This window comes from Herpailurus yagouaroundi, unplaced genomic scaffold, assembly GCF_014898765.1.
Source record: "Herpailurus yagouaroundi ecotype Mexico unplaced genomic scaffold, PumYag 77, whole genome shotgun sequence".
Lineage (NCBI taxonomy): Eukaryota > Metazoa > Chordata > Mammalia > Carnivora > Felidae > Herpailurus > Herpailurus yagouaroundi.
This window is the reverse complement of record NW_024412388.1, coordinates 77,628,627-77,642,414: the sequence shown is the minus strand read 5'-3', so window position 1 is coordinate 77,642,414 and position 13,788 is coordinate 77,628,627. Positions and strand designations below refer to the sequence as shown.

At 41.5% G+C, this 13,788-nt stretch overlaps 1 long non-coding RNA gene across 1 annotated transcript in view; it reads left to right on the top strand.

Annotated features, from left to right (window-relative positions):
- The first annotated feature begins 9 nt into the window (after positions 1–9).
- LOC121027457 (uncharacterized) overlaps positions 10–13,788 on the top strand; it is a 19,003-nt gene continuing 5,224 nt past the window's right edge. The window contains exon 1 of the long non-coding RNA XR_005788749.1: positions 10–168. This is a non-coding gene — a long non-coding RNA (uncharacterized LOC121027457). The remainder of the gene's footprint in view (positions 169–13,788) is intronic.

Sequence of the window (13,788 nt, the reverse complement as noted above, 5' to 3'; positions counted from 1 at the left end):
GCGGTGGCGCGCGCGTGCGCGTGCGCGTGCGCGCGAGGCAGCTGCAGGTCCGCGGCCGGACGGTAGAGGCCTCCCTTCTGAGGAGGCGGTGCGGCCGCAACCGGCTGGGGTTCCGCTCCCCAGCTCGCGGGTCCTTCCCGACGAAGTCCCTGCGCGGCCCGACCCAGTGTGAGTATTCCCCACTCGCTCTCTTCCTCCCGCAGGCGGCACCGCCTGTTCAATAGAGGTGAGAGCGTCCGCCGGGCAGAGGGCCCTGCTGGGGGCGGGGGTGCTCACGTGCGGAGGGGCTCAACTCCGGCTCGCTGCTGCCCCTCAGCGGGGCTTCCCCAGGGGGTGGGTGGGGGGAGGGAGGTAGAGGTGCTTTCGCGGGGCGAGGCTCTTAGCTCCCGGAGCCGGACTAGCGAAGCTTGGAGTCGCCGCGGCCCGGTTGGGGGCTTTGTGTGCAGTTTAGAGTCCGTAGCTCTGCTTTTCACGGCGCAGTTGGGGAAGAGGGCTCATGACAGACCCAGGCTCGCGGCGAGTCTTGCCCACCGCAAACCCCAGGGGAGGGCGAGGAGAGCGCGGGTCGGGCGGTTGGCAACGCGAGCCCGCGTGGGGGTCGCCTGTGCCCGAGGTCGCGGGGCCGGCGAGTCGCTTGCTGGGGGATGCGGTGAGAGCGCCGGCCAGAAAGGTTAGGTGCCAGACCTTGCCCACCCCTCACCCGAGAGGTGTGGAGCCGATCGCACCCCCAGACCCTCGTTTCGTTTTTATTTCCCAGCAAAGTGTGTGCCGTCGCCTGGCGGTCATGGAGAAGGGGGACGCAAAGGCCTAGCCCTGGATGGGATTCGAATTTGAAAAAAAAAAAAAGTTTTTCCTATTCCTGTCGCAGGCACTTGCCTTTCTGGTCTCCCCGCCTCGCCCACGAGACCTCCAGGCAACTTTTATTCTCTTCCTAAGTTGAAGCGTAAGCAGGGTTGAGGCCCTTCAGCTCACACGTAACCAACCCCTCTGTCCCAAGTGCTCAAAGTCGGGGCTTCGCGCGGTGCTCTTAGTTGTTTAGTCCTCTGTCACGCTAATACGTTATGTCAGTCTAGGGCACGGATGTTTCCATGCAGGCGATTTTGACAGCAATCACCATACCAAGCTATTATGAAGTGTGATGTCAGTGCGTTCTGGAGGACGGATAATATATAAGCCAGTTCTTGACACGCTATCTTACAAGGAAACATCTGAGACCATCAGGAAGAGGCATTTTAATTCACACACCAAAAATATTTTGTGTTTGGTTGACATCTTTCAAAATGCTGAAAGAGGTAGTAACATTTACCATTTCGTAGGTATTTATCAATATACTCACAAAAGTCCCCCAGGAAGGAGGAGGGTTTTATCTTCTTGCTGTTCTATCATATATGCCGAGGAACAGAGATGTTATGTGTCCTACCAAATAGTCCACAGTAAGTCAGGGAGAAGGCGCTATTTATGAAACCAAACATCTTCTAAAACTGGAATAATTGGAAAAGTGAGGAAACTAGTTGTGCAAGAAAATCATCTGGTAGCTTAAATGAGAGACCCATATGCTTTTAGTACAAGTGCTGGGTATGTGAAACGTACAGTTTATCTCAGGTATGGAATTCAGGTAAATATTGTGTAAAGCTCCAGTCTTAATGACTACTTAGGTATTACTCTTGGGTATTAAAGACTGATTTTATCAGGAGTCACTTAAAACAAGGGATTAAGTTCAAAACTATTGCGAGGGCCCTGATGAATGAATTCTGACATCTGAAGTCATCCAAATCTAAGCAAATACTTTAGGCTTGATACTATATAATACAAACTGTATTTACACGGACCAAATTCTGTAGGAGTCACTTTTACCATGGACTCCGCATGTGTTGACTCAAGGTATGATTTTCTTTTCCTCCATTCATTAATTCAATAAGTATTTATTCATTATCTGTTATAGGTCCTCCATTTCACTTTGCCATTGAACATGATCCCCATAAGCAGCTAATAAATAATTGTTGAAGTGTAACTAGAATACGTGTATCTTCTCCTGGCTCCAGGAAATTTGAGGAATATTATTATGAAAGAGTTAAAAACTGTGGCTTTTCATGTATACAAATGAGAAATTGGATTGATTACTCTCAAGTAGTAAGTCAAGGAAAGAAAAATTGCAGGTCAGGAAGTTTTCTCCAGCTAGTGAGTGCCCTGTCCCTACCCAGTGGCATGTGTTTGTTGTTTTTTTTTTTTTTCCCCTCCTTAAGGCTTTAAAAACAATGTTTAAAGGGCTTGCGTGATCGAATGGGCTTATGACATTCTTTTAATTATTTTAGAATGTCAAGTTTTCCTAAAAATGTCTTGTTCCTCATATGGTATACTGGACTATCTGGTTTTGTGTGAGTAAAGGCATGATATTTTTAGTTAAAATCAAAGCCACATACTCCTTTCTCTCCCAATCTGAAATAAGAATGGCCTACAGTTAAGTCAAGCAAACAAACACATCCCAAGTAGTCACAAATACACCTGGTTAAAACTCATTTTCATTGGTTTAATAGAAATAGAAAAAACATACCCAATATGTCTATCCCGATTATTTATAGTTTGAATGTTTTTGTGGATAATGCTTCAGATAATTCAGAACAATGCCTATATTCTTGAATATCAAGACATTTCTGTGTGAAATATATAAGATGCATCTAAAGAATGTCAAATTTTGTGAAGTACAGTAATAGAAGATGTTAAGAATAATTTTATCTCTACTCTAAATGTGTGCTGTAGAGCTGAAACTGTGTAACCAGGATATGACTATAAACTGATGTAGACAACTATACCAGGACTTGCACATATATTTTAGTGTGTCTTTATCCAGCTAGTCATCCTGGAAGTTTGCATTGATGCGTTCATTGCTGCCATTGATCAAACCTGTTTTGGAGCTCTTCATTAGGCACTGTTTTCAAAACTCACAGCACATCTTGTTAAAAAGCCTAGGCAGTGGTAAGTCATCTTCTTTTGTAGACTTTCAGTGCCTTGAAGAGTAGGGAGACTGATCAAGTCAGGGTAGTATAATTTGGGATCAAAACAATCAGAAGGACAATTAGATGGCTTTCTTTAGTAGCTTTTAAACTAGTTCTAAAGTCATTATACAAACATAGTTTGGATAATGGCAGCACCATTGGAATAAAAGTAGCTGCCAAGGGACAGCTTTAAGAAAAGTGCTCATTTGGAGCTGTACATTCTCTTTGATTGTCAATGAATTATTAATTTAACAGTCATATACATGTATAGTACAATGGTATACAGTACAGAGACATGCTCAGAAAGTTATGTTGTCAAGAATTTGGTTGATCTGGATTTTATGAGAGTTCAGTTTTGCTGCTATGATTACAAAAGCTGTTAAGTTCTAGAATATGGAAATGGATAGGAAAAATTCAAGATGTCATGGGCTAAATTCAGGATTGCCATATATAGTTCTATAGAATTGGTGCTCACATTCCTTGAAATATAAAAGAATCATACTCAGTTAAGAAACCAAATTTCACCTGTATTCTATTTTGTGAGCAAGGCATTCACCATTACCAAAAAATTCAGTGATCCTTAGACTGTAGGTTAAATGTAACCTGTGGGTTGAAACGTTTGTCATTTTTAGTAGTTGGTTGTGAATACAGACGCCAAAGTAGATATGTAGTAGAACCACTGTGTACTGCTTTAAGTTAACAATATACTATCAAAATATAGAATCATGAAACTCCTCACCCAGTGAAGTTAAACTCTTATATTCAAGACCAGAATATGAGAGAGGGAATAGAAAGACTACGAAAAGAGAAAGAGGTAGGTCATGGGACTTTTGAATCATAATTAGTTGAATTTATTTGAGGGAAGAGTTTATAATTCCTTTCCAAAAACCACTAGCAAACAATTTAAAATCTGAGGGAATAGTTGAGATTCAACTCCAGCTGAGACTGTATGGAGTACCAAGAAAAGCAGAAAGAATGTAATTAGCTGAGTAGGAATTTTTCTAAGAGTTCAGGTCTAATACCTTAGTATTATATAAAGGGCCACGGGATCATTAGTGATTAGCAGGGATTCAGACCATAATGATGAGAGATCAAGGCCAGGGGACAAAGATGAAAGAGCCTTCCAGCTTAAACTGAATGTTGCAATTGCTGGTGCACTTACATAGGGAAGGTCAGCCAGCAGATAAAGAAATAGGGCAACAGTCCCAAAGCAACAAATGTGTTCTTCTCTTTCACCCAAGAGTTAGATTGGATATGGAGACTAACCAAGTTTGAGCTGAGACGAAAAGAATGACCTTATTTCAATCGTTTATAAGGTCTGGAAATTTGAGTCCTGTCTGCTTTGATGAGCTTGGATATTGCCCAGAAATTAGGGAAGGGGACCTGCTGGGTCCTGGATACCAGGGCTACATACCCAACTTAAAGGTCAGTGAACAAGGTAGACAGATCCAGTTCTTTTCTGCGTAGACCTGGTTTGTCCATTAGGTAGACTAAACAACTCCTAAATTTTACATTATAAGTACAAGGGAATATTAGGTACCCATGAAATCCTCAATAGATATGACAATGGTGGAAAAATAAGTGACGTAATGTTAGCCTTTCTTTTGAAATGGCTAGCCTAACCATTATGTCTATTCATCTTCTATAGACTTAATAAACATCCAAATGTTTCTTACTTTGAGTCGAAATATTAAATTTTGTGTATAGGATTGGGGTGAGGAGGCTCTTAGTAGTTTAAAGCCCATCTCTTTATTAATAGGGTCCTGGTGGTAGATTTACAAAGTTCACATGTGGATCCAGAATATAGGAAAGGTGAGAAATTGCCCTGAAAATTGGGAAGTATCATGTGGTAGAAAGAAAACTGGACCAGGAGTGGAGACCAGGTTTACCATGTACCAGTTGTGTTACTTGGAGTAAATTTTGGTTTCCTTTTAGGCAAAATGTATATCAATCATAGTGGTACCCCATGGATCTACTTCAAAAGGTAGTTTTGATCCTAATCTGAGACGAAGTAAATGGAACGACTTGGTTTATTAAATACTGTGCAAGTGCAGGATTTTGTGTGCCAATGCACAGGTTTTGTAGGTAAAGGTAAGGGTTGTAACTCTTGAGCTATACACATATTTAAACCAAAATATAAATGAAGATGGAAACTTACCTTTGGGAACTTGGGAGAATAGAGTGGTTTTAGCATGGATACTAGAGACAGGTGGATAATGTAGTCATTATTTCTCCTTTCTCAAGTTCATAAGAAGTAGTACTCTGTTGCCATTGCAAGAGATTTAAAAAAAATAAAATAAAAAGCTTCCTGAAGGGCTGTTGGTTGTAAAGAAACCTGCCAGCTTGCTTAATACTATCAAGTCCAGATCTTCAGCATTGGCACTGAAGACACGCTCTCCATGTGGGGGGAAAAGTAGCCAGACTTCCAGGCCTTGTTTTTTGTACTCTCAGAAGTTCTTCTTTTCTTAGACATTTCATTAATTCCCATTGCCATCTTCATATCTTACGGGAGGACAGAAGCTGATTGAAGTTCCATATATTGGTGTAATTGGTCAGCTGTGAACATTTTTTTGCAATTGTTATTCCTCCCACAGGAGCAACCCATTTTTGCTGCAGAGATAGCACAACCTCCCCCCAACCCCTTGCAGGCTTAAAAAAAAATTAACACTTGTATCTTTTATTTTTTCCTACTTTCCTCTGTGTATTTAAAAGTTACAGAGGCTCTTTTTCTTTCCCCAGCAGCGGCTCCAGCTCACAGAAACACAAGTACAGATACAGATAAGACAGCATCATTGGCTCCCACCAACAGGGGGCATGGCTCCAAGACAGGAGGGGAGAATAGAAGGAGAGGTCTGGGATGTTATGGGGCAGTATGCACTCATCTTTCCTTCTGTCGAGTTTCAGAATCTACCCTACTAAAGAGTAAAAACAGTGCCCCTTGTCTCAAGTCATTGGTTAAAGGGAGGTTTCCTGGAAGTTTGTTGAATATCTTCCACACAGTGATACTTCATGAATTCACATTCTGTGAGGCACAGTGTATTTGAGCCAGTGTTGTATATTGCAGCATTTGACTGGTTTCAGGTAGTCTGTGTTTGAATATTCACATCTGTTACTTGCTGAGTGGTTTGGGCAAGTTTCTTAATCGCCCCGAGCCTTGTTTTCTTATCTGCAAAATGACAATAATAATCGTATCTGCTTTTTAGGATTGTTGTACCTGATTGTTTAGGATTGTTGCTGTGTGCTCAGCAAATGGGAGCTATATTTTTAGGCTCTGGGGAGTGAGAAAGAAATACAAAGGAATTTCCATTTTCAAGGAGCTTACAATGTGGTTGGAAGGGACTGAGTAAAAGAAAACTGACAAGACCGTGCAGGGCAGAGAATAGGCATGCCATATAAGTGTTGCAGATAATGAAGAGTTCAGCAGTCTGCCAAGGACTAAGATGAATGGTGAAAGATTTCAAGATAGAGGTGGGAATTATCTTTGGGATTTACAGGCTGGGTGGGATTCAGATATATATGGTGGAGTTGAGAAGGCATTGCGGATGGCCAGGAGAAGTAGTGATCAGAACACACAGTATAGCAGGGGTGGGAGTATGCCAGAGTGGAAAGTAAACCAGCTTTTGAGCCAGATATATAAGCATCAGAATCCTGTCTCTGCGGTGAGATTTTGGTTGGACAAGTATCTTAACTTCTTTAGTCTCAGTTTCTACAACCTGAAAATGGGTGTAATCATATCTCCTTAAGTTGAAGGGATTAAATAAGATAATGTTTGTAATGCCTAACATGGTGCCTGCCACCTCACAGGTGTTCAATGAAATGAAGATAATTCATGTGGTGTTTTGAGAGGACAATGGGAGGGCTGTCTGAAGAGCTGTCTTGCCTTGTGTAAACTAGTAGTGGAAAACAAACCAGAAATGTCCAGTTAGGGAGAGTGGTGAGGAGGCTTAAAGGCCAATTTAAGGAGGTAGGGCTGTTACAGGCTATCAGAGCTATCCAGGGCTTTCCAGTAATGTGAGGGTTTATGGTAGTTAATATCAAGGCACTCTGAAAGCTGTTTTGGAAAAAGGAAGAAACTTACTTTGCACATGTAAGGTGACAGGTGTATAGATTAGGATAGTGGAAGGGTTACCAGACCTGGTTGAGCTGGTCTCTCTAAAGTTTTTTTTATAGACAGAGCTAAAGACTAAACAGTGTGGATTTAGGGAACCTTTGTGTTTTGTTTTGTGTGTAGACTCCTAATAGTGTCACTTGTCCAGAATAAAATCAGTATAGACCCACAACTTTGGAAAATAGAACTCGATGTTCAGGGACTGTAAAAGGTGGGAAGTAACTTTAATGCTAAGTAAGTCCTAGAACTTGCTTTAGGTTAAAAAATAGCCCTTTAAAAATTTTTGTTCCTTTCTCCTTGTTAATGAAAATGAGTTTGTGCCTTTCGTTGGTTTCCAGGAAGACATAAGTACAGGTCATTTGTAGCAGTGTAGAGTTTGAGGTTAGGATTGTAGTCACATTGGGTTAAACGGTGAGGTAGCAAAATGATAATTTTGATGACTTTGTTTGGTGACATTGTGATTTGGATGAGAAAATGCTGTCCTTTCCCTTTGGTTTAGAAGTGATTTAATTAAAAATACAAACCTAGGAAACAGTTTTGGATACAAGGGGATTTATTTATATTGTCTCTCATTTTCTCCTCACCTCTCTCTTTTTTCTGCCCATTGTAGTTTTGTAATGGGAGAATAAATGGTAAAGAATTGTTTTTCTAAAGAAAGTTGCATTGATTATATGGACACCAGTTTTTAAAATGTGAGGAAATTGCAACTACCTATTACTTTTCGGTGGTAGGCCTTAAACATATTAAGCAGGAAAGGATAACTGACCTACCATTGATTTCCTGAATTTCACTGTTCTCCCATCTGGGGGCAAGGGCAACATGGTGCTAATAGCTCTGAGGTGTCTGGGGTGTCCCGGTAGTTAACTGCAGCCAAGTATTGCTTCCCTTGGAAGGAGGATGCACATGCCAAGGGGATTGTTCACAGTGGTTGACAAACATAGAAAGGGGATAAATGACAAAGGAAAAGGCAGGCCCTGTGAGGTTAGAGGCAAAGCAAGCTGGCTTAGTCCTGTTGCTTCTGAGCAGGGGCAAGGAGTGTATTTCATTTCTCATCCCTTGAGTTTATTTAAATTATCTGTTGGGGTGGGGGTGGAAATAAGGCTGATTAATACTAAGATGCAAACATGAAGATTATACCCAGCTCCTGATACTCCTTTTCACTCCATCTTGGAAACTGAAGACCACAAAAGAAACTTGTTGGAAAGGAAGGAAGGAGAGAAAGCAAAATGTATTTCTCCACTTCTTGATGAGAGGTGTTTTTTGAATATATGCTATTTGGTATTTTATATAATGGTATTTTTGGTATCCATGCCACCCTAACAGATCATCCACAGTAGCTCCTGGCTGAAGCCCTGGCCAGCAGGGTTTGAACCAGGGGCAGGTGGTATTGGACAGAGGGTATTCAGGGTGCTGCTGTCATTAATTTTGCTGAAAGAGCCTCATCAGAGACCACATGTCCCCTCCTTGGTGGGTGGCATTGAGCCTTGGAGAGGGCCTCCATGCAGTTTTCAGCCTTGCCCCCTCCTCCAACCCTTCTGCCTTCTGCTTCTGCAGTGGGACCTCTCTCTCTCCCCCCCCCCCTTTTTTTTCAATTAAATGAATTAATTACCAGGCGTTTAACTTTTTGCCAGACTCTTTCATTATGCCCAGAGTTGTTGCTGAGCGGCAAAGGGAAGTAATAACATTCGCAGTGAGGGGCAAATCCTGTTAATGAACAAATTAAAGTTCAAACAGTGATTCAAGTTCACAACCTCTCCGTGGCTCTTCCCTTTAATAAGAGTTATACATGTTACTTTCCTGCTCTTTTCTCCTTTTTATTACTTTTTAAGCTTTTCATCAACACTGCTGGGGCATATTTGAGGCTCCCAGCCTTTCAGCCCTGACAAGGACTGGAGCACTTATAATCCCATCTTAATTTGGCAACTTTTGTAAAACACATAAAGGGCCGAGGGTCACTTTTGGTCACCAGGGCCCAGTGACCATCTAGCTTCCACCTCCTTCCAGGGCTCTGTGGGTTGCTTCTCTCCCTACACATTCCTCTTCAGCAATCAGGATCTGATCACTCACCTTTCTGCCCCTGGGCACCGCTTTGCCAGGTGGGGCTGCAAGGGTCTGAGCCTTTGCCTCTCTCTGTCCTTCTCCTGTTGTCTTCTCCACCTACTGGTTGCAGCCTTTAGGGGGAAGGGGACTTGGTGAAAAGAGGGAGGACCTTCAGACTAAAAGCTGGGAACCTTTACAGGGAAAGGATCCCCTCCTGGCCACCATTGTTACCAAATGCTGCTTGCCTCATTTAGGGGACCACGCAGATGCTGAAAGGCCCAAGCCTCATTGGCCCAAACCAGAGCCAGGCAGGGGCCTGGTGGGGAAGGAGCCCAGGCGGTATTGGGTGCCTGCCTACTTCTCTCTCTCCCTCTTTTTTTTTCCCCCTCCCCATACTGTGGATTGCGTGGGGGTCTTTTCCACCTCCGTGCCTGGCTTCTCACCACCATTCCCTGAGCGTGGCTTGATATAATCACCATGACAACTGCAATCTACGAGCATACACATAATAGAGATGAAATAGACAAAAGATTAGCATGCCATGAAAAGTACAATAAGTTTCTTATTTAGCATTTAGATAACTGTCTTTCCTTCGGAGCAAGCTTCAAAGTTGAAGCCAGTTTAGACCAAGAGGATTAATTCTTTCTCCCGCATGCTTCATTGAATCTCTCATTACCAAACTTTGTCTGTATTGATGTAAGATTTGATTGAAGATTAGAGCATTTAGCAAATCTTGCTTTTCTGCATGTATCAGGTCCTTTCAAGCACGGATCGCAGTGCCCAGTGGTCAATACCCTTACTTTTATCCAGTGTCTGCTTCATTTAAACTTAATCAACTCCATCAACGAACTGGAACAGGGAAACGTCCCTGCGGTAAGAATGTTGTGCTTTTGTGGGATAATTCTTTGCTCTTTCCCGATCCGTTGCCGTTAAACCTAAAATTGCACTATGATGAACTTTTTTTTTTTAATCAATATGATAATGACAATTGGGCCTGAATGCTCTGGTAGGACTTAGACTTGAGCTGAATCTGGTTTCCATCACTAAAACAACTTCTGGTCCTATGATAGTCCGCCTCCTTTTGTGTGGCTTTAATACCTTTTCTTCCCTGACATTGAATATTGCTCAAGCTGGAAAATGATGCATCTTTGTAGGGAAGGCTCATATGTCACAGCCAGAAAGTGAAGCAGACCGATTGGTTGTGTGAATTATCTGACTTGCTGCAGTGAATTATTTGCACTGTTTCCCTACCTAGTCAACAAGTTCCTGAGGTATAGTAGAGATCAATCAAAACTGACAGCCTGCATGTGAAGGCTTTACTGTGTAAATCTGGCGCACTCATCCTAGCCATGCCGGCCCTGGCATCTGTATATCATTTTTATACTGCTACCAGTAGAGCAATTTCAAAAGTATTTGCAAGGAAAATGCGTGTCCCCATCTGTTCCTAGAAGCATAAATGTGCCACCTTCAGAGGGTTTTCACTGGTAATCATATCTTTAATGATCAACAGACTAGTGATATATATTTTTCCATAAAATGGGGTTTTCTTCACTTTATTGTGATTGGCTAGAATAAATAGCTTTTCCATATGTTCGGGAGATAAAATATAAGATTAGCAGAGGTCGTTTGTTGGATAGTAAACAAAAGAAACAATTCATTCCAAATAATCTTTGAACAGAAGCAATGACAAAATTAAGTTGCAATAACAGAGCATCTGAGGCCCCACATCAAAAAACAGACCTTGTTCCTCCTTGGAAAAGGAGCCGTTTAAGAGTAGAAACTTAGAGTCTCCTAGAGGACTCTGGTGGCTTATTTTCATGAGGCAGGGGAGGGAAGGAGCAGGGTAAGAAGGAGAGGCTAGAATAATACTTATTTGTTCTACTTCTGTTTTAAAGTCATATTTCCTATCCCTTTATTTTTTAAATTTATTTTTCAAATTCCTTTCCCTTTATTTTACCTGCTATTTGCCCATCTTCACTGCAGCACCCTCAGTAAGTGTGTTCCGAAAGTAAGAAAATTCAACCTTGCTGAATTTCTCTTCAGGCCTATAAGGAGATAGGGATGATTCTTGTACTTAAAAAATTAAAAGGCTGGCTTCCTCCATGGGAGATTTCTCTTCTTTCATAGAAAAGGGTGACCTTGAAGAGCCGAGCACAGTACGTGCCTTTAAGTGAAATTCCAGAGCCATGCAAAAGCTGTCTCAAGATAGCCAAGGCCCACCAGGAACCCCCTGGGAAGTGTTCTTAGCAATCTGATCCCACCTATGTAGGTTACAGTCTGAAGATACAATCAGGCCCTGACCTGCCTCCCCACACTTGTACCCACGCATGTATTCTCCACACTCAGCACCCAAGAGGCCCACCCCTTTTCAAATGCAGACATTCTTAGTTCTGTAGACACTGTTAGAAGTTTGGAAACTTCTCCAGGATCTCTGTTAGATGTTTCCACTGCCTAATTAGTAATCTTCAATCCTATTTTATTTGCAGAGTTGGGAGAGAACCTCCTGTTCCACAAAGGACTGACATTAGTTGTAAGATGCCTGAATCTATGTAAACAATGTCTTCAGCCTTCAGGCTCTCCAGAAAATAGGTGTAGAGCTGTTTAGACCTGTTTTCTACAAGTCAGGAATTGAGAACGAGAAGTTGGGATGGGAGTTTCTCTGAAACATTGAAATTAAGAGCAGTTAGGTTAACTGTTCAGCTGATTCTTTATTGTTATTTTTACCCCCTTGGGACAATGTGGGTGTTGGGGGGGATTCTGTCCTTTCTGTATATGTTACCCTCTTCACCCCCGTATTCCCCAGATTTTTTTTTTCCTCTGTCCAAATGCCTACTGCTCTCACTGCAGCAGGAGTGTATAGGTATTAGTTTGAAAATTGGAAATGTGGTGTTCAGGCTGATCCCAAGCAGAAAGTCTATTAGCATCTTAGACCTGACTTGTGTTAATTTCCTGGCCCCAGTGAGGCTTGGGAACACTGACAGATCAGTAGAAAAAATAGCTCACTTAAGTCTCTAGCCAGAAGAAGATGGGAAAGCTACCAACAAAAGATTTTCTTTTAAAATTTCCCCTTAATCTTAGAAACATAACCTTATAGGCTGGGTTGTACATAGGTAAGTGTAGACTTTATAGGATTTACAGGTAGATCACATTTTGCCTGATCTGAAACCGTATTTGCTATAATATTACAATTAAGATTGAAAGAAAGGGAAGTCACACTTGTGGTTGCCACATTGTATTGTGATATACTGCAGATCTGCAGTCTGGAGTGAATTTGCTTGCTACAAGGAAATTATGGCATGTGTTGTGTATGAATGAAACATGATTTACACTCAGTTCAAAAAATTGAATTTCCTGATTTCTATATATCTTAGTTTGAAACCCATTTTGCATTGAATTTCTGTGTTGTTTTTAGAAAATGAAAAGAAGTAAACGCACCAACTGATTTTATGTGGGAGAAATAAATGTGTGATGTTTGCTCCTTCCCTTGTCCAGGAGGACGAGGCTGTTAACTATAGGTGGGACATTTCCCACTCTGTTCTCCTGTGTCCAGGGGTCCTGTTTAACCTACAGATCTCTGCCAGGAATATTGCTGTCCACACGGGAGTGGAAGACACTGCAGAGCTTACCTTTGGGGCTCAGGTTGGCTGAAGCTCTGAACCATAGAAATGCAGGCATCCAAGGTTTTCCTAAACACTAGATTGGAGCCATTTGCAACATACAGTCCTTTGCTGCTTCAGAACCACAGACCCTCTACATGTGCATATCCATAGCAGATATGGACAAGCATTGCAAATTTTAAAAACATATTATGTTCAGGGTGAAAATTACTGCAGCAACAATGCCATCTCTTTCCCTCCAAAGTCTCACTGCCACCAAGCAACCTCATCAATAAATCCAAGCTTATTTCACTGAAAATGTACTTAATTCCAGAAAAATTACTAGATATATGTATGTAGCAATATTATTTGTTAACCAGTTTTATGAAAAAAACCTCTCCCACCTTAGAAGAAAATATTGAACCTTAAACTCTAATTCAGATATTTAAAAACATGTAGTTTAATACAGTGTTATTTTGCATATAGTGTCTCATGATTGTAATATGCATAGTATTTGGTTTTTTTAGATACCCCTTAACTAGACGGGAGCAAGCAGTATGGTGGTTTGCAAAGAAGTTCAGATTTTAAAAATAAGCTTAAGGAATTGCCTGTTTTGATTAAGGAAAATAAACTCAATTGATTGTTAAAACAAAATGAACTATTAAAACTTAGTGCCAATTAACAATCTTTAAATTACTGATAAAATGCCACCTGGATCTTAAAAATGCCAAGGTGTTTAAAGTTATCCGAAAATGAAAAATTTGGAGGAATTGAAGTACCTTTTTTGTTCTCCCTTACTCTGAACAGGATACTAGTAATACTTTGTCACTCCTGGCTTTTACTGGGAATTTTCATCTTGTTCCAGAAGGAAATAGCAGAAAAGCAACTTTTACAGTTAATAGCCTCAGTCTAAAGAACGTTATTTCTAGGCAGAATTTCTACAGTCACCCTTGTCTGTGAACACTCGTTAAGGATGTGTTTTAATTTTAGGTCAGAACAACTGGGTTAAGATCTGGAGAAGACATTGAGTTTTCCCTATGGGGGAAGGAGG